This window comes from Neolamprologus multifasciatus, chromosome 23 (assembly GCF_963576455.1).
Source record: "Neolamprologus multifasciatus chromosome 23, fNeoMul1.2, whole genome shotgun sequence".
In the NCBI taxonomy this organism is placed as follows: domain Eukaryota; kingdom Metazoa; phylum Chordata; class Actinopteri; order Cichliformes; family Cichlidae; genus Neolamprologus; species Neolamprologus multifasciatus.
Window position 1 is genome coordinate 33,626,416 of NC_140460.1, and position 19,665 is coordinate 33,646,080.

The 19,665-nt window shown below is 41.0% G+C and overlaps 1 long non-coding RNA gene and 1 pseudogene across 1 annotated transcript in view; both read left to right on the plus strand.

Moving 5' to 3' along the window:
• The window catches only part of LOC146492049 (uncharacterized), a 505,246-nt gene that overhangs the window by 127,326 nt on the left and 358,255 nt on the right, over nucleotides 1-19,665 (plus strand). The gene's annotated exons all lie outside the window — the stretch shown is intronic.
• Nucleotides 602-7,559, plus strand: LOC146492050 (uncharacterized; annotated as a pseudogene).

The window sequence follows — 19,665 nt, forward strand, 5'->3', positions numbered from 1 at the left end:
TTGTTTTGTGTAATTGTAGCCTTCAATTTACCATTGTGTCTTTTTATCAAATAAGAAAAATGTGATAAAAGGGACTCTGTGTAGTTGTAATGTTAATGACAAGTCTTTAAGGTGATAATCTAACTGACTTCACTTGCTTTAATTTGCCAGACCACACGCTTTAAATGAAACCACTGTTAGCTCCGTTTTAAGGAGAATTTTGGTGTGAAAACAAAGAATACTAATACATTTTACAGTAAGTGTGTCACTTCATATGAGGTTGAGTCTAAAAACATAATATGAAAATTAATATAGATATCTTACCAAGCATATTGGTCTCCGTTGTTCACCCTTTTCTTCAGTTCCCTTTTCTGCTGGCAGACTTTGCATTTTATTTTTCTTTTGAGTAGCTTTTTTATGGGCAGAAATCTGTGCCATCAGAAACTGAATATGAATAAGCTAAATTTGAATTTGAATTGCTAGGACTGAATCTGAATTGTAACTTGAATAAATGCTTTTACAAACTGAATATGAATTAGCCTAGTTCAAAATTCAATTTATTGGTCTGAATATGATCATCACTAAATTGAAATTAAATTTTATATTTTGAAAATGAATAAATTTGCTTTCAAACAGTATTTTATCCTTTAAAAATTTAGCTCTCGAATAATTTCAGATTCACTTCTCACCATTCAATTTCAGTTCCAAAATTCAGTTTTTTGGGACTTACATCCGGTTCAGGTTCAAGAGTAATCGAGCGCAGATTAATAGAACTACGTTTTACTAGCGGACCGAAAGTGTTACTGACGGGAATCTACAGCGTCTTGAGCTGAATTAAGACTTCAGAAGTCATTCGTCATGTCGAATGACCAGCGGATAAACTCTCAGGTTGGTAGTAAATGTATTACATGTATAAGAACAAGTGTCATGTTAACAAATGATAGCCATACGGTAACTTTTATGCTTATTGTAGCTGTTAGCTGAAAACGCTAATTTAGTGTAGTTTGTGTTGGATTCAGCTTTGACAAACAAATATGATCGACTGTTTCTAGTAGAATTCCAAAGTTGTCATCTTTTACCCTCTCAGAGCCCTGTATGCTAGCAGAGACCCCTACAGTAGGGAAACATGCAAAACGGTGTCCAAACCTTTGTATTTTAGCTTCATTTATGTCTTACACAGTATCCCAACTCTTTAGCTAACTTAAGAGGGGATGTGTTAGTCTAATTCATTAGTGCAGCATTACTGGATCACCTCACCTTCAAATTAGGATAATTCATATTCAGTTTTTAAAAGCATTTATTCAAGTTAGGATGTTATTTTTTCTCTCAAGATTTTCTCAGGGTCTGCGATTACGTCAAATTGACATGATAGATGACACCATTGCAGGCAGTACAACAACACTTAGTAAAATGTCCAAAAAAATAAGGAGGATATGTGTGGCTGCAGTTCAAAGATTGAGACGTTGTACAGGTCAGCAGATTGGTGGCCGAAAGGAGTTTGTTGTGATTGATGAGAGTCACTTTCATCAGGTCGGTGGCGCTGTCACTTGGTGTTCGCTCGCTCGCTCTGTGGTATAGTATCGCTTCCTGTTCCTGCTCAAACACAGTGGTGTTTCTGAGTAGCTTATTTGCTTAGCAGTTTAATTAACAACTTTTAAATACATTCTTTTTTCACAGTATAATCTTCACGTGCTTCATCCGAAGCACACTTTCTGTGTACTCACTACCTAATTTATAGTATTCACTCACTGTCTCTGTACTGTTTCGCTAGCTTAGCTCGTAGCCGACCCGTTAGCACCATGGCTACTTCACCTGTCCCTTCTGCACTTTCTTGCTCATTGTGTCAGATGTTTAGTTACTCCTCGGCCTCCTTTAGCAGTAATGATATCTGTAACAAATGTAGCATATTTGCAGCTCTGGAGGCCAGGATTACTGAATTGGAGACTCGGCTTTGCACCCTGCTCTCACCCTTAGCTAGCCAGGCCCCTGTAGCTGGTGCAGCCGAAGATAGCGTAGGCCCCGCTAGCTGTTCCCCGGCAGACCCCAAGCAGCTGGGGAAAGGCTGGGTAACGGTGAGAAGGAAGCGTAGTCCTAAACAGAAGCCCCAGGTACACCACCAACCCGTTCATGTGTCTAACCGTTTTTCCCCACTCGGTGACACACCCGCCGGGGGTCAAACTCTGGTAATTGGTGACTCTGTTCTCAGACATGTGAAGCTAGAGACACCGGCAACCATAGTCAATTGTCTTCCAGGGGCCAGAGCAGGCGACATTGAAGGAAATTTAAAACTGCTGGCTAAGGGTAAACGTAAATTCAATAAAATCATAATTCACGTCGGCAGTAATGACACCCGGTTACGCCAATCGGAGGTCACTAAAATCAATATTGAATCGGTGTGTAACTTTGCCAAAACAATGTCGGACTCTGTAGTTTTCTCTGGTCCCCTCCCCAATCAGACCAGGAGTGACATGTTTAGCCGCATGTTCTCCTTAAATTGCTGGCTGTCTGAGTGGTGTCCCAGAAACGATGTGGGCTTCATAGATAATTGGCAAACCTTCTGGAGGAAACCTGGTCTTGTTAGGAGAGATGGCATCCATCCCACTTTGGATGGAGCAGCTCTCATTTCTAGAAATATCGACAAATTTATTAAACCCCTCAAAACATGACTATCCAGAGTTGGGACCAGGAAGCAGAGTTGCAGTCTTACACGCCTCTCTGCAGCTTCTCTCCTCCTGCTACCCCCCCAAAAACCCATCTCCATAGAGACTGTGTCTGCTTCCAAAAAGACAAAAAACAAACAACTTAAACAATCACAAAGAAAGAACAATACAGTATCCACATCTGAACCAAAGAGTAAAACAGTGAAATGTGGATTATTAAATATTAGGTCTCTCTCCTCCAAGTCTCTGTTAGTACATGACTTAATAATTGATCAACAAATTGATTTACTCTGCCTTACAGAAACCTGGTTGCAGCAGGATGATTATGTTAGTTTAAATGAATCAACACCCCCGAGTCATTCTAACTACCAGAAATCTCGAAGCACAGGTCGAGGGGGTGGTGTGGCAGCAATTTTTCACACCAGTCTATTAATTAATGAAAGACCAAGACAGACTTTTAATTCATTTGAAAGCCTGATGCTTCGCATTGTCCACCCCAGCTGTGAAACTCAGAAACCAGTCTTACTTGTTATCATCTATCGTCCACCTGGGCCTTACACAGAGTTTCTGTCTGATTTCTCAGACTTTATATCTAATTTAGTTCTGAGCTCAGATAAAATAATTATTGTGGGTGATTTTAACATCCATGTAGATGCTAAAAATGACAGCCTCAACATGGCATTTAATCTGTTGTTAGACTCAATTGGTTTCTCTCAAAATGTAAAAGAACCCACCCACCACTTTAATCACACTCTAGATCTTGTTTTAACATATGGCATAGAAACTGAACATTTAACAGTGTTTCCTGAAAACCCTCTCCTGTCTGATCATTTCTTGATAACATTTACATTTACAATAATTGATTACGCAGCAGTGGAGAGTGGACTTTATCAAAGTAGATGTCTTTCTGAAAGCGCTGTAACTAAGTTTAAGAATATAATCCAGCCACTGTTATCATCGTCAATGCCCTGTACCAACACAGAGCAGAGCAGCTATCTGAACGCTACCCCAACAGAGGTCGATTATCTTGTTAATAATTTCACCTCCTCACTACGTACGACTCTGGATACTGTAGCTCCAGTGAAAACTAAGGTCTCTAATCAGAAGTACCTGACCCCGTGGTATAATTCTCAAACACGTACCCTAAAGCAGATGACTCGTAATCTGGAGAGGAAATGGCGTGTCACAAATTTAGAGGATCATCATTTAGCCTGGAGAAATAGTTTGTTGCTTTATAAGAAAGCCCTCCGCGAAGCCAGAACAGCTTACTACTCATCACTGATTCAAGAAAATAAGAACAACCCCAGGTTTCTCTTCAGCACTGTAGCCAGGCTGACAAAAAGTCAGAGCTCTGTTGAGCCAACCATCCCTTTAACGTTAACTAGTGATGACTTCATGAACTTCTTCACAAATAAAAATTTTATCATTAGAGAAAAAATTACCAATAATCATCCCACAGATGTAATATTATCTACAGCTACTCTTAGTTCCATTGATGTTAAGTTAGACTCTTTTTTTCCAATCGATCTTTCTGAGTTAACTTCAATAATTACTTCCTCCAAACCATCAACGTGTCTTTTAGACCCCATTCCTACAAAACTGCTCAAAGAAGTCCTGCCATTGATTAATTCTTCGATCTTATATATGATCAACCTATCTCTAATAATCGGCTATGTACCACAGGCCTTCAAGGTGGCTGCAGTTAAACCTTTACTCAAAAAGCCATCTCTAGACCCAGCAGTCTTAGCTAATTATAGGCCAATCTCCAACCTTCCTTTCATATCAAAAATCCTTGAAAGAGTAGTTGTCAAACAGCTAACAGATCATCTGCAGAGGAATGGTTTATTTGAAGAGTTTCAGTCAGGTTTCAGAGTTCATCACAGCACAGAAACAGCTTTATTGAAGGTTACAAATGATCTTCTTATGGCCTCTGACAGTGGACTCATCTCTGTGCTTGTCCTTCTTGACCTTAGTGCAGCATTCGATACTGTTGACCATAATATTCTATTAGAGCGATTAGAACATGCTGTAGGTATTACAGGTATTGCACTGCAGTGGTTTGTATCATATCTATCTAATAGACTCCAATTTGTGCATGTAAATGGAGAGTCCTCTTCACACACTGAGGTTAATTATGGAGTTCCACAGGGTTCGGTGCTAGGACCAATTCTGTTTACATTATACATGCTTCCCCTAGGCAGCATCATTAGAAGACATAGCATACATTTTCACTGCTATGCAGATGACACCCAGCTCTATCTGTCCATGAAGCCAGATAACACACACCAATTAGTTAAACTGCAGGAATGTCTTAAAGACATAAAGACTTGGATGGCCACTAACTTTCTGCTTCTTAACTCAGATAAAACTGAGGTCATTGTACTCGGTGCTGAAAAGCTTAGAAATATGGTATCTAACCAGATTCTTACTCTGGATGGCATTACCTTGGCCTCCAGTAACACTGTGAGGAACCTTGGAGTCATTTTTGACCAGGATATGTCCTTCAACGCACATATTAAACAAATATGTAAGACTGCGTTCTTCCATTTGCGCAACATCTCTAAAATTAGAAATATCCTGTCTCAGAGTGACGCTGAAAAACTAGTTCATGCATTTATTACTTCCAGGCTGGACTACTGCAATTCATTATTATCAGGATGTCCAAAAAACTCACTGAAAAGCCTTCAGTTAATCCAAAATGCTGCAGCAAGAGTACTGACAGGGACTAGAAGGAGAGAGCATATTTCTCCTGTTTTGGCTTCCCTTCATTGGCTTCCTGTTAAATCCAGAATTGAATTCAAAATCCTGCTCCTCACATACAAGGTCTTAAATAATCAGGCCCCATCTTATCTTAATGACCTTGTAGTACCATATCACCCTATTAGAGCACTTCGCTCCCGCTCTGCAGGCCTACTTGTTGTTCCTAGAGTATTTAAAAGTAGAATGGGAGGGAGAGCCTTCAGTTTTCAGGCCCCTCTTCTGTGGAACCAGCTTCCAGTTTGGATTCAGGAGACAGACACTATCTCTACTTTTAAGATTAGGCTTACAACCTTCCTTTTTGCTAAAGCATATAGTTAGGGCTGGACCAGGTGACCCTGAATCCTCCCTTAGTTATGCTGCAATAGATGTAGGCTGCCGGGGGATTCCCATGATGCATTGAGTTTTTCCTTTCCAGTCACCTTTCTCACTCACTATGTATTAACAGACCTCTCTGTATTGAATCGTATCTGTTATTAATCTCTGTCTCTCTTCCACAGCATGTCTTTATCCTGTCTTCCTTCTCTCACCCCAACCGGTCGCAGCAGATGGCCGCCCCTCCCTGAGCCTGGTTCTGCCGGAGGTTTCTTCCTGTTAAAAGGGAGTTTTTCCTTCCCACTGTCGCCAAAGTGCTTGCTCATAGGGGGTCATATGATTGTTGGGCTTTTCTCTGTATCTATGAAGCGCCTTGAGGCGACATTTGTTGTGATTTGGCGCTATATAAATAAAAATTGAATTGAATTGAATTGAATTGAATCACAAACGAAAGGTAAGTTTTTGTGACTGTAATTTAATATTACATCTATATATTTATCAACCTTTCATAGTATCATTTAGTCATTTTTTTTTCTTCATTTTTTTGTTTCTGCATCAGTATGGGAGAGGAAGAATGGCTGGGGGATGGAAAAGAAGAAAGTGGATCTTTGGAATGCTGGGCATAAAACATCGAGGGAAAACAAGGCCTATCTTGCGACTTGTGGAGAAAAGATCTCGAAGACATCTTGTTCCTGTGATTACCCTTCATGTCTGGATTGGTTCCTCAGTGATAAGTGATGAATGGCGGGCCTATCGTGTACTCCCAAATTTAGGGTATGACTGTTAACTGTGGTATGTTGACCCTCGTACAGGTGCCCATACCCAACATCTGGAGAGAGCCTGGAGGTCTTACAAGGAGCAAATCTGGAGACTCAGGGGTAACAGAAATGATAGACTACTGTCAGAACACCTTACAGTTATTGAGTGGAACGAGTGGCTCACAAAAAAGCACAAAAATGGTACATTGGGGAGACTGATATATGACTTTTCCAAAAAATACAGATAATTCTAAAAGTTAATGTTGCTACTGCTTTTTTTTTCTTTTTAAAAATGTTATTTGAAAACTTAATGTAAAGAGCTACAGGTCATATAATTTGCATCCAGCCGTGTTCTGTATTACCTCAAATATTGGCTCATAGTTTATGAGTTTATGACACTTTTTATTTTTGTATCGAAATTTGTGTGTCCAATCTGTAAGCATTGTTCTCATGTTTTTGTGATTGGCATCTTAAAAATACAGTGCGTTCTGGATCTACCCTGTGTGTTGTCATTTATTTTTTGTTACAATGTACTTTAAAAACTTTCACATCTATAAATAGGTTGTAAGGTATATATGGTCCCCACTTTAGATGGGCTCACTCAAGATACTTTACTAACAGGTAGCAAATGGTTTGTAACTTCCTAAATAAGTTTATTAAGGTATTTATGAGTATTTATAGATAATCTATTGAAAAAGAAGTTGGTCGATAGTGAGTTACAGCTTTGGCAGCCTTTAAGTGACAGTTATAAATGTATTGTAAGACATCTGTTAAGATATAGCAGCTGACCGATGTAACCCTGATATTCAGTGTTTATGAAACATCTAGTATGAAACTACTATGTGTAGTACATGTAGAGTTTATAGTATTATGTAGGGTATGTTAACCATCTACTTACCTTTTACCAATGACTTTGTATACCATTGAACATCCTAAAATGACTGGTTTGTAACGGATGCAGAGTAGCGTTTATAAATGATTAATCAATAAGTTTTAGAACATGAAAACATAATTAATAAAAAGTGATGTACATTAGCTTATTAATCATGAATAAAGTGTTTAAAACAGTGCTTGACAACTATTAACTGATTATGAGAAATACTTTGCTGTAGAGAGAATTAAGTAACCATTAACTAATGCTTAACAGATGATTAACTAATGCTTAATAGTGTGCACTTATTATAAAGTGTTACCCATAAAGGGTTACAATAATGTCCCATATCTCATTAACCTCCATTTAGCTCAGCGTGTTGTGTCTTTTCACAGAAAATTATAATGTGTTTTTTTCAAAAAGGAAAAAAAAGGTTAAACTTAGACTCACTGGTGTTCACACTAACCTGCTATACTTTTCTTTGGTTTGTCGAAAGAAGACAGAATACATGACAAAAACCCACAGAGTCACGAGAAGAGCATGCAGTCTTCATGCAGGAGAGTCCTCGGCCCCACAACCTTTTCGCTGAGAGGTGACCGTGCTAACCACTGCACCACAACGTAACACGACTTTAAAAAAGTGGGAGGGATTTTTAGTTTTTTTTGTTTGTTTTTTTTGTCCCTGAATCATGGCTTTATTTTTCTTATTTGCTGCAAGATCCCCAAATACGTAGGCAAGCAAATTTGTATTTGGGGAAGCAATTGAGAAATAAACTTTATGTTTATTTCTCGACTGTGGCTCAGGGGGGCCCCCGACTGTGGCCCCCCTGAGCCACAGTCGGGGGCGACTGTGGCTCAGGGGGTTGGGAAGCGTATCTGTAACCGGAAGGTCGCCGGTTCGATCCCCGGGCTCTCTGTCCTGGTCGTTGTGTCCTTGGGCAAGACACTTTACCCTACCGCCTACTGGTGTTGGCCAGAGGGGCCGATGGCGCGATATGGCAGCCTCGCTTCTGTCAGTCTGCCCCAGGGCAGCTGTGGCTACAACCGTAGCTTGCCTCCACCAGTGTGTGAATGTGAGAGTGAATGAATAGTGGCATTGTAAAGCGCTTTGGGTGCCTTGAAAAGCGCTATAGAAATCCAATCCATTATTATTATTATTATTATGTGTAAGACAAAATACTATATTGTAAGGAAGCTGTAGCTTATAAAGTGAATCATTTCTGCTCATTTCCAGCTCCATGTAATTGTTAGTGGATTCCACCTGAGCAGCTGTGCATGACTCAGCTTCAAATAGTCCTCATTTACCTCATACTGGAATCTGATGCTGCTCTTTAGTTCCTCCTTGTCATCATTTTAGCTTTCAACTTTCCTCTTATTGGCTCACAGTCAGAGCTGTGACTCTAAAACTCCAGTCACACAAGGGAAAACAGTGCATGGAGACTGCAGCACAGCCAAAATTACTGCAGCCGTGTGCAATGAACTTGTAGTCCCTTTGCCTTTGAAATGACTGCTCCAAAGATGGGAACCAAGTCTGTGACAGTCAGCTGCCATCTTCAAAGTGACTTCAGTGGATCATGACTGCCATAAAACAGCAATAAGACAAAGTCAGTGTGCTATCAGCCTACGACTGAATGGGGTCAAGTTGGCAATTACACACAATCGACTTGCAATTAACTTTGATAAATCAGCAAAAATCGCAAATTTGTTCTTTACATACATAGATATTTGCATTAATTAGTCCAGTCAGAACCTAGAACTGAAATGAAAATTATCCTCCAGAAATAGTTGACAAAGCAAAATGACATAGGTGCTCTGCAACCTTGTTTTAATATAGGAATATGATCAGAATACTATCTGTTGGTGATCAGTTGCACTGAATCACACTATTTCAACGACATGGCACACTGACACACTGACTGCAATTGACTGCAACATTCTGACAATCTGTCTGCATTTATAAATTAGACAGCAGCTAATTGCAGCTCTTGACTGAAAGTGATTGGTGTGAGTCACTGAATCATTCACTTTGCAAACAAAAGGCCGAGGCTGTTGGGTGATCATCCTCTGGGAAACCAGCTGGCCACCATAGCTACTTGCAACCAGTCGCCAAATGAGGTGATCTATAAGTTACATAAGGTTCTCTGCCCTTACTGACTTCACACTAAGCAGAAACCACGCACTTGCGTGGTTTCTAGTACTCGACTAGATTACTCATGCACTGACTTCATTATTCAACTTTTTTATGAAATGAGCATCCCCCATTGTAACAGTATGTTTTGGAGAATACAAGGAAATACATGCACTCCCTTAAGTTGTATACCTACTTTGCTAGTACTATATATGTGTTACAGGTGTCTTTTGCTGTGCAAAAATAGCAATCCCAGATTTCACACTTTTTTTAAGCTTGTGTAAAATCTCACACTTTGAGACACCTGAACCACAGCGAGACCATGTCCTGAGATGCAGTGACCTTCGAACGAAGCAATGCAGAAGGCAGGTCCTTGCAGCCGTTTCTCCACTGAGTCTTTGACTAAGCCCCATTAAGCACTCACACACATAAGCATTCACACACTTATATCACTTCACTCCTGTCTGAACATTTGCTTCCTTTCCTTTTTCCTCCATCTCCTTACACGTTTTTTTCTCCACAGTTAACACCTATTCTTTCCCCTTGTGCCCTTCCACAGCTTGAGTTCAGCTCATTTATGTCCCCTGTGATGAATGTGTCACACCAACAACACTTGAGTAGAAACACACTTACACACACCCTTGAGAAGGCACACAAACATATATATCTGCACACAATGTACCGCACAATGTATCTCAGTGTCAGCTAGCCACACTGTGATCTGATAAATGGCTTTCGGTGCAGGTGGTTTCTTTCATTAATACACTCTCACAAACCTAGCTTTATAGTACCCTACAGCCATCCAGCATATTACAAAGAAAAAAGACAGAAGCTGGAAAGAGGGACAGAAGTAAAAAAGAAAAAATGGAACAGAATCAAAAGCGAGTTCCCCTTTGAGAACCTCAATGCCTCCTATAAACCAGCCTGTTATTTGGAATAAATTTTTCCTTTTATCCCAAAGTTAACACTTTATTTTTTTTTCATTGGCTGTATTGATTTCCCAGTGGGGAATATCTGTATTGAGTAATGTGTCACTTAAAATGATGCATGAAAGGATCATAGGTCCCCAGTTTGCCATATCACACCGTTACCCATTTGTTTTGCTCCTCTTGCAAATGAAAGTATTGGCATTTAGAATGAAACAGACCCAGTAATTTGTCAGCTGTTCCTTAGTGTTCATCACTCTGTTGTTTATCACCACAATTCAGGACGAGAGATGCAGCCGCAGAGAGAAAGTTTAAGGAATTAGTGTTTCATTATCAGCTGAAATAGGTGGCAGGAAACATATCAGACATACTATGAAGGGGTTGGTTGGTGATCATGCACAGCTGGAGATAAAGAGGTTTTTATAGAAGCACATGCCAGCAATAATGTATCTATCCAGACTGCCAACTTTAGAGACAGAAGAAATGATCGCAAATTACCCTGTATGTATAAAGTATGTATAAAGTGATGCGACATGAAACGTAACTACTAAGATGCAAATTTCTTATTTTTTACTGGCTGACAGGATGTCTGTGGAGTTGGGGAAGAGCTTTCTGCCATTATTATAATGAATGTTATTCATAAACTCAGAGCATAACAATGATCATTTCAGAGAATAAGGCTATGGTCTTAAATGGGGGGGACCAATCCACAGCAATGTGGTGACCAAACCAAAGCCAATGACATTCGGCAAGTTCAAGTAACTCCAGGTTTAAAAAAAATCATGAAGTGGCTCCCAAGATAAACGTTTCTCAACTTCAAAGCAAGTGATTGGAATGAAAATCTAGGATTTGACCTGGTAGCGTTATCTAGGCTACCTCACTGCCAATTGTTAGCTTCAGTGTGACACATAACGAGTGCACTGTTATCTGAATGGATGCAGCTTTACTTGAAATTGACACGAGAGCTTTATATTTTAAATATGGCATGCATGTTAGATAGATGCCCTTGAATGCCAATGACTGGTGAAATAATAATTATTCAGAATGTTTATAAATCCTGTCAGTATAACTCAGTTTTCATATTTTTATATTATATAGAATAGAATAGAAGAATAGAATAATCCTTTAGGGGAAATTTGGTTGTAATAGCAGCAAGAAAGACACATATAGAACAAACAGTACACAAGACACAGAACAGAAACATACACAATTTTTCTTACATATTTACATTAAGGACAATGGTTACTATAAACAGAGAGTACTGTACAGTTATTAAATAAAATAAAATTAACTACAGATGAGAGGCAAACCAGGTTGTAGTGCGAATCAGTTGATTAAATTATTGCAGTTTCAGCACAGATGTAAATATCTATTGTTGGGAGCAGTTTTGATTGTACAGTCTGACAGCTGCAGGGAGGAAGGACCTGCGGAAACACTCCTTCATGCATCTAGGATGTAGCAGTCTGTCAGTGAAGGAGCTCTGCAGTTCAGCAACATTTACATGCATGGGGTTGGAGGCTCTGTCCATCAGAGATGTTATTGTGGCCAGAGTCCTCCTGTCTCCAATCACCTGCACTGGGTCCAGGGTGCATCCCAAAACAGAGCTGGCCTTCCTGATGAGTTTATCCAACCTCTTCCTCTCAGCTGCCGATAAACTGCTGCTCCAACATACCACACTGTAAAAAATGACAGATGCCAACACAGACTTATAGAAGGTCTTTAAAAGCGCTCCCTGGACTCCAAATGGCGTCAGCCGCCCCAGCAAGTAGAGTCTGCTCTGACCCTTCCTGTAAAGAGCATCAGTGTTGTGGCTCCAGTCCAGTTTATTATTCAGGTGAACACCCAGGTACCTATACGATCCACTCTCTGGATGTTCACCGGTGTCAGTGTGGTAGGTCTGCATCTCCGGAAGTCCACCACAACTCCTTGGTTTTCCTGGTGTTGATCAACAGGTGGTTCTGCTGACACCAGTCCACAAAGTCCAGAGTCCACTGTCTGTACTCTGAGTTGTCCTCACCTGTGATGAGGTCAACTATGGCAGAGTCGTCAGAGAACTTCTGTAGGTGGCAGCGTGGTTGATGGAGAAGTCTGCAGTGTAGAGCACCGGTCCCTGTGGGGCCCCCGTACTGCAGACCAGCGTATCAGAGACACAGCCCTGTGACCTCACATGCTGTGGGCGTTCTGTGAGGTGGTCCAGCATCCACTGGGACATGTGGTGGTCCACTCCCGATAGCTCCAGCTTGTCTCTCAGAAGTTGTGGCTGGATGGTGTTGAAAGCACTGGAGAAATCAAAGAACATGATCCTCACAGTGCTTCCAGGCTTCTCCAGGTGAGTCAGAGCTCGGTGCAGGAGGTAGATGATGGCGTCCTCCACCCCAATGCCAGGCTGGTAAGCAAACTGCACCGGATCCAATGAAGACCTCACCAGGGGGCGCAGATGGTTTAGAACCAACCTCTCGAGAGTCTTCATCAGATGTGATGTCAGGGCTACCGGCCTGTAGCTGCTGAGGTCCTTGGGATGGGAGGTCTTTGGTACCGGTACCACACAGGATGTCTTCCACAGCTGTGGTACTTTCCCCAGCGACAGGCTCAGGTCGAACAGATATCCTAGGATACCACACAGTTCATCTGCACAGTACCTCAGGAGCCTGGAGCTGATGCCATCTGGACCTGCAGCCTTCCGCACCTTGATCTTGCGAAGCTAGTTCCTCACTTCAAGTGCTGAGATAGAAAGAGTGGATTTTGGGGGAGGGGGGTGTATGTTGGAGTCCACAGAAGCCGGGCGTGGGTGTAATGACTGGGAGCTGGGAGGTGTGAAGCTGAGCGGTGTGAAGTCCTGAGATGAAGGAGATTGCAGCAGGGGGGACGATGCTGGGGGAGGGGTGGGTGGTTGATCAAACCTATTAAAATATTTATTTAGGTCATTCACCCACCCCAAGTCTCCTGCAGCCTGGGGGGTTGGTTTTTGTCCTGAGATTGTCTTCAGGCTGTTCCAAACCCCTCTGATGTTGTCCTGTTGCAGCTGCTCTTCCATCTTCCTCCTATAGTTTTCCTTCCCTTGCCTTATCAGCTTCTTCTGGACAGCTCACAGCTCCTGTTTGTCTCCAGATATAAAGGCTCTCTTCTTCTCCTTGAGGAGAGCCTTAATTTCAGGATTTATCCATGGCTTGTTGTTAGAAAAATACCGTACCTTTATGCTGGGTACGGTGCTGTCCACACAGAAGTTCATGTAATCCGCAATGCAGGCTGTGATGCTGTTGAGGTCATCCTCCAGGGGGCTGCAGAGGTTGTCCCACACAGTAGAATGGAAACAGTCCCTCAGGGCCTCTTCAGTCTCTGCCGAACATTTCCTAACTGTGTGTTTCACAACTGGTTCTCTGTGTACTAGAGTTTTATACACAGGCTGGAGATGAACCAGGTTGTGATCTGAGCCCCCCATGGGAGGGAGAGGTGATGAGCTGTATGCCTCCTTGGTGTTGGCATACAATAATTCCAATCTTTTATTGTCTCTGGATGTGGCAGGTGACATACTCTGTGAAGGTGGGGAGAGTGGAGGACAGGGAGATGTGATTAAAGTCCCCAGAGATCAGGAAAAGGGCCTGAGGGTGCTGTGTTTGGAGTCTGCTGGTTACAGTGTGCAGGACCTCACAGGCTGCTGCAGTGTTAGCAGAGGGCGGAACATACACAGCTATCACAATCACGTATGTAAACTCACACGGTAGATAGTACAGTCTCATGCTAACCGCTAGCAGCTCAATGTCCTTACAGCATAGTGTCTCTTTGATAGGTAAATGCCCAGAGTTACACCATCTATCATTCACAAACACAGCCCGACCCCCTCCTCTCTTCTTACCACTCTCCGTTGTTCTGTCAGCCCAGATCAGATGGAAACCGTCTATGTTTATGTGTGAGTCCGGAGTTAGCGCGGTTAGCCACAACTCTGTGAAGCACATCAGGCTGCACTAACTGTAGCTCCTCTGATGTCGAGCCGCCAGTTCGTCTACTTTATTGGGGAGAGATCTCACATTCCCCATAATAATAGATGGAATCGCTGGCCGGTACCTCCTAACTTTACTGCGACGCCCGATCCCGGCCCGAGTACCGCATCTCTTCCTCCTCACCTCGCGGGGGATGTTGGCTTGCTCGGCAGTAGGCAGGGCAGCGGAGGCTCCGAGGGCTAACAGCTGATCCCTGCTGTAAACAATGGGAGGTCGGACTTCCACGAGCTCTCCGGACACAGACGCCGTAAAAAATATAATAAAGAACACAACTGTCCATAGAATTCTGAGCTCCATTGTGGGGGACAGCAGTCCACAATAGAAAAACAAAAACAAGAAACACAAGAACAACAAAGAAACATATGTTAAAGAGAAAAAAGGACTCGGTCAGGTCGGAGCTGCTGATACTGGCTGCCAGCTCGGAGCGGCGCCGGAAATACACAACCAACCACAATATGCCAAATCTGTTTATCCCTATCCTATTATGTCATCTTTATACACCTAAATCATAATCTCTTTACCTCCACCTGGCTACTGGCAACCCATCTAGCATTAGAGTTTTGGTGTGATTAATGGCCAGCTCTTTTTGTTGAGTTTCTACCAGTTTGGAACATTCAAATGGAAAACCTTTGAAAACAAAAAAACCTTCAAGGCCAGCATATATAAGGCTTCATGTAAAATATAACAGTTTCTGATTAGAGAAAAAATACAGAATTTAGGATGTGGCTAAAAAGGACCCTAAGAACTCTAACCCAAACTAAGGTTAACAGTGACCTTAACAGTGGATGTTAAGAGTTTTTTTTAAGAGGAAATCTTTTTGACTCATGCCCTGCTCATGAAAAAGTTCATAGTTTGAAATATATGCAGTGTTTGTATGATGTGTTATTTAGCTGTTGCAATCACTGCACTAGTAAGGACATATAGCATGGTAACAAATAGCGGAAAACTGGATCAAAATGAGGTCCCAACCAACCAATTAGATCCAATGCTGATTGAAAGGAATTTGTAAGATTGTAAAAAAAAATCAGGAATTTTGAAATCTGCATTTCAATGTATTCTTTGGGCCTGAGTTGCTACCAGTTCATTGTGTCAATGTGTTTGAATGTTAGAAAGCACATAGTCATGTAAATGGGTGAATGAGAAATGTTGGATTAAGCACTTTGAATGCTCAAGTAGAGTAGACAAGCACTATATGAGTTCTAGCCCATTAAACTAACTGGTACATTCATTGTTTGGGTAGGTTAGGGGTTATTTTTCTGTTTCACTAGGTTTTTAATTTTTTTTTATTATAGTAATTCAGTGATCTGCCTTCTTTAGCACTCAGTAAATTATTAACTTATTTTGTTATATTGTAACTTCTTCTTCTGCAATGGGAAAGTGTTTCTTCCTTCCTTTTAGTTGTGCTGAGCTAAAGTAGGGAATTATACACAGAGTGGCAGAGAGTCTCATCACGTATGATTGGCCAGTATTATACCATGGTGACCTGGCATTGTCAGAATCACAGCTGAATGCTCCATTCCCATAACCACTACACACTCACCTCAGGGGAATTCAAAAGCAAGCGCTGCTGTTGGACCTTTTCTAGTCAGGTGTAGAAATAGTACATTTTGCTCAACCATAGTTAGAGTTTTGCAGAGGTTTGCTGTGGGTTAAAATAGTATGTACTTTACTATGCAAATTTACCAGTTTGTATAGTAAGGGAAATTTAGGGCTTTTTATTCTTTTGGGAGCATTAGCCGTGCTAACTAATCATCTCTTTGTTGAATTTTGTTCAGAAAATCTTCCTGATAAAGATGCAGTTTCCACAGCTTTTCATCTTGCAACATAAGGTTGGAAACTCTAGTTTGTAGTCTTTGGCTGAGTATCTGTCATGTTATTTTGTTAACATGACACTGGGTGTATAACCCCAGGCCTATCCAAAACTTTACAGGGATCACAATGTGAGCTAGGTTGAGGACAGGAAGAGCCCCCAAAGGAGAAATCAGGAGAAGAGACACGTGACCTGCTCTTTTGACCTGCTGCCACAGTAATCCCCCTAAAGGAATGTGGAGGGAGGAACCATTAGTACTGCATAAAACAGATAAATAAGAGCAGCACTAAAAGTTATTGCAAGAAGGAGATTGTCCGTGGGAATTCTTATTAAAATGTAAATATTTCTGCTCAATAGTATTATGATCTGAAGCTTTTCTTTTTCCAAAGATGGGTTGAGGTGACTCGTTACAGTCAATTTATCTGGGGGTTTTCAGGCTTGCCTTTTTTCACAGTTAGCTTAAATTGTAAGCTTTTGTTTTTAGAGTGCTACTTCTCTTTAGTCTTACAACTCAGAATAAGGGATGCAGTATACAAGGAGACAGTGAGCTATCTAAAGCTTTTAAGCTGTCGTCCATCTATCCCCGAGAGCTTTTTGGATGATTGATGCTGTGTAGAGTGTATACACCTTTTATCTACAATAAGGGACAATGTGAGGACAGATGACTGTGATTTCAAATGTCACTACCTCTAAGAAGCTTTCTCCTATGTTCAGACAGACATTTTCAAGAAAACTCAACTTATGTCTTTAGGAAATGGGCCACTTATTAGATAATTTCAGAAAAGTAGCTTTTATTGCTTTAGTGCTCTTGGTTTATTAGCCCAGCTGGGCTCAATAATTGAAATACACAGCTGAGCCAGTTAGTTTTCTGAAGCCAAGGTCTCTACCCAGACTGTGCACGTGTAACCCACATAAAATTAGAATATGAGGAGAGATGGACAGCCTGCCCAACCAATCGAAATGCACAAGTCCCAGTATGTGGGACAGACAACCTTCACAGACAACTTTCCCAGTATGCTTTGGCCAATGGGAAAGCATCCTGCCGCTGTGTGTCCCACCCACCTGCTCTGTGTTTGCTGCTATGTGTGGAGGTAGTCGCATGCTGGCACTAGAAAAAGAGAGCAGCGCTGCAAAACTTTGATCCCTGAAAAACTGGAAAAAGTATTAGATATAAGTTGCAACTAACTGTGCTGCACATAAGTTCGCTGGTTATGTTAACCTTCCATGTTAAAAGTAGCCAAAGTGAGTAAACAGGCGAATGCTGCAGTTTTCTGGCGACTTTAGAAAGTACCGTGTGGAGCTAAACTGTTAGCCTTTGTTAGCTCTGGTTGCTATCAACTGCCTGAAAGTTCATCTCAATCTGCTTCCAGAAGTAAGGTAACACTTGAAGCGCAACTTGTGTTTATTTTCCTTCACGTCGTATTACTGTTATTAAAGAGAAAAACAACATGTCCTGTTACATTATTTAGAGCCCCGCATGTTCCGACCGAGAGACACCATACCATTGTCTTCGGCCGTGATGCACTGAGATCGGTGAGTGCATATTATATGTCTCAGTTAAGTCTGTGTTGCATTTTATCATTGAGAAACTGAATTCAACTCAATTGTTTGATTAATAATTGTCGCATATGCACTGACTTTACTTGGTTTAATGCATAGTTTGTGTAAGAGAGATGTTTTATTTTTGCAAATTTGAGTATTTTAATTGCAAATTGATGTCGAGTATGATGTGAACAAAATCCTCAGTTGTGAATTATAGCTAGGACATTATAATTAATAATTGAATTGCTCTTCTGACCCTGTCTGTTGACAGGTCAGGGTTTTTTTTTTTTTTGTATGCTGAATTGTTCCTGAGGTGGATTCCTCTGGTGAAATAGATGGCGAGCCTTCCCACCTGGACTTAGAGAGACTGAGATTCGCTTCTTTTCCACTTGATGATCTGCTGCACCTTGCGGTGTGGTAGGACTGTATCACTCACACTTTCACACCCTGGGAATTTTTTGGACTTTACCCCTTGGACATTTTTTATTTGGGACTCTGAATAATAAGCTGTTGTGTAGAACATTCTCCACATGTGAAAAGAGTGTGAGATTTTCATTTGAATGTACATTGGATTTGTGTAATCTGTTTCTATAAGAGTTAAGGGGTCAGGTTACTAGGGTGCACCTGAGCATTGAAATCCGAGCATTGAAAACCAAAAGTAACACTTGGCCAAGTCATTGTCTTAGTAGTTTATGTGTTTTAGTTTTCTTTCATTTTTTGTAAGTTTCCTTTCTACCATTGTAAAGTGTCTTTAACCTGTGCTTGTCAACCTTAAGATTTATTTCACTAAAGTTGGCTGGTTCTTTTGAGTTACATTCTTGTCTCTGTGTCTCATTTAAACACACCCCTGTGCTCCAATAGTCGAGCCTATTGGCCCATTTATATATTCTTTTCAACAATTCCCCTTACTGTGTTACACACGCAATCATGAACACCATGTGATTTTATTGTCCAGTCACAATGTCAATTTATTTATGCTAACAAAAAGAAAAGTTAATTCCTGGTGTTTATTAGCCCCAAACTGCAATTAAGAATAGCAATTGTTAGAGTGACCGATGTTTCTAATACTAGATAATAACACTTCAGTGAGTGGACATACCAGCAGCCAACAGATGTGACTTCAATACTCTCAACCATAAAACGCATTACAATAAAGCATGCAGTAGGGTAAAAAGAATCATATCAGATTTTACATTTAAGTGTGACTTTAAGGATGCAAAATGATGCACTCACTCACCAGGACTGTGATTTTTTTGTTTAGTCTGACTATAAGGGATACATTTTGTCTCTGTCTTTTTTTTCTTTTTGTATTTTACATGTAAGCCCAAGAAGAAAATAACAGAGTTTAGGATCCAACAATAGCCCTGAGCCAGCATTAAAGCTTGTGTTAACACATTACTTTTGATTGACAGAGCTATTGGCTGGATTCAGCTGTTATATAACCTCATTGGCAGAACTCAATACCATGTCTTGATTCACATAGAGTACCTAAAATTGAGTGTAGCTGGTGTGGGTTACAGGCTACAACAACACAGAAACTGGTAGCAAAAACTGGCTTCAAGGCAAATGTAGGACTGGGCATTAATAACATCCAATTTTTATTATCCAACTCATTCTGATGTTGGGAATAAACACTGGAATGAGATTCATTAGGAGCTATTAAGTACCAGCACAGACCTATATTTCTGCCCAATGAGATTCTGGTCTGGAAAAATAGTGAAGCAGCAGAGCAGAGGAAATTTGTCTTGTAATTTGAGGACAGTGTGCTTATTTTTCCCCCCAATACAGATTTCCAAAACTGATGTGAATTCAAAGCAGCTACCTTCCAGAGACAGACTCCCTTATCAGTACTGCATGGAATGGCACCATTGTACATCAACCATGACAAATGAACTACACACTAAAACATTATCACCACATTG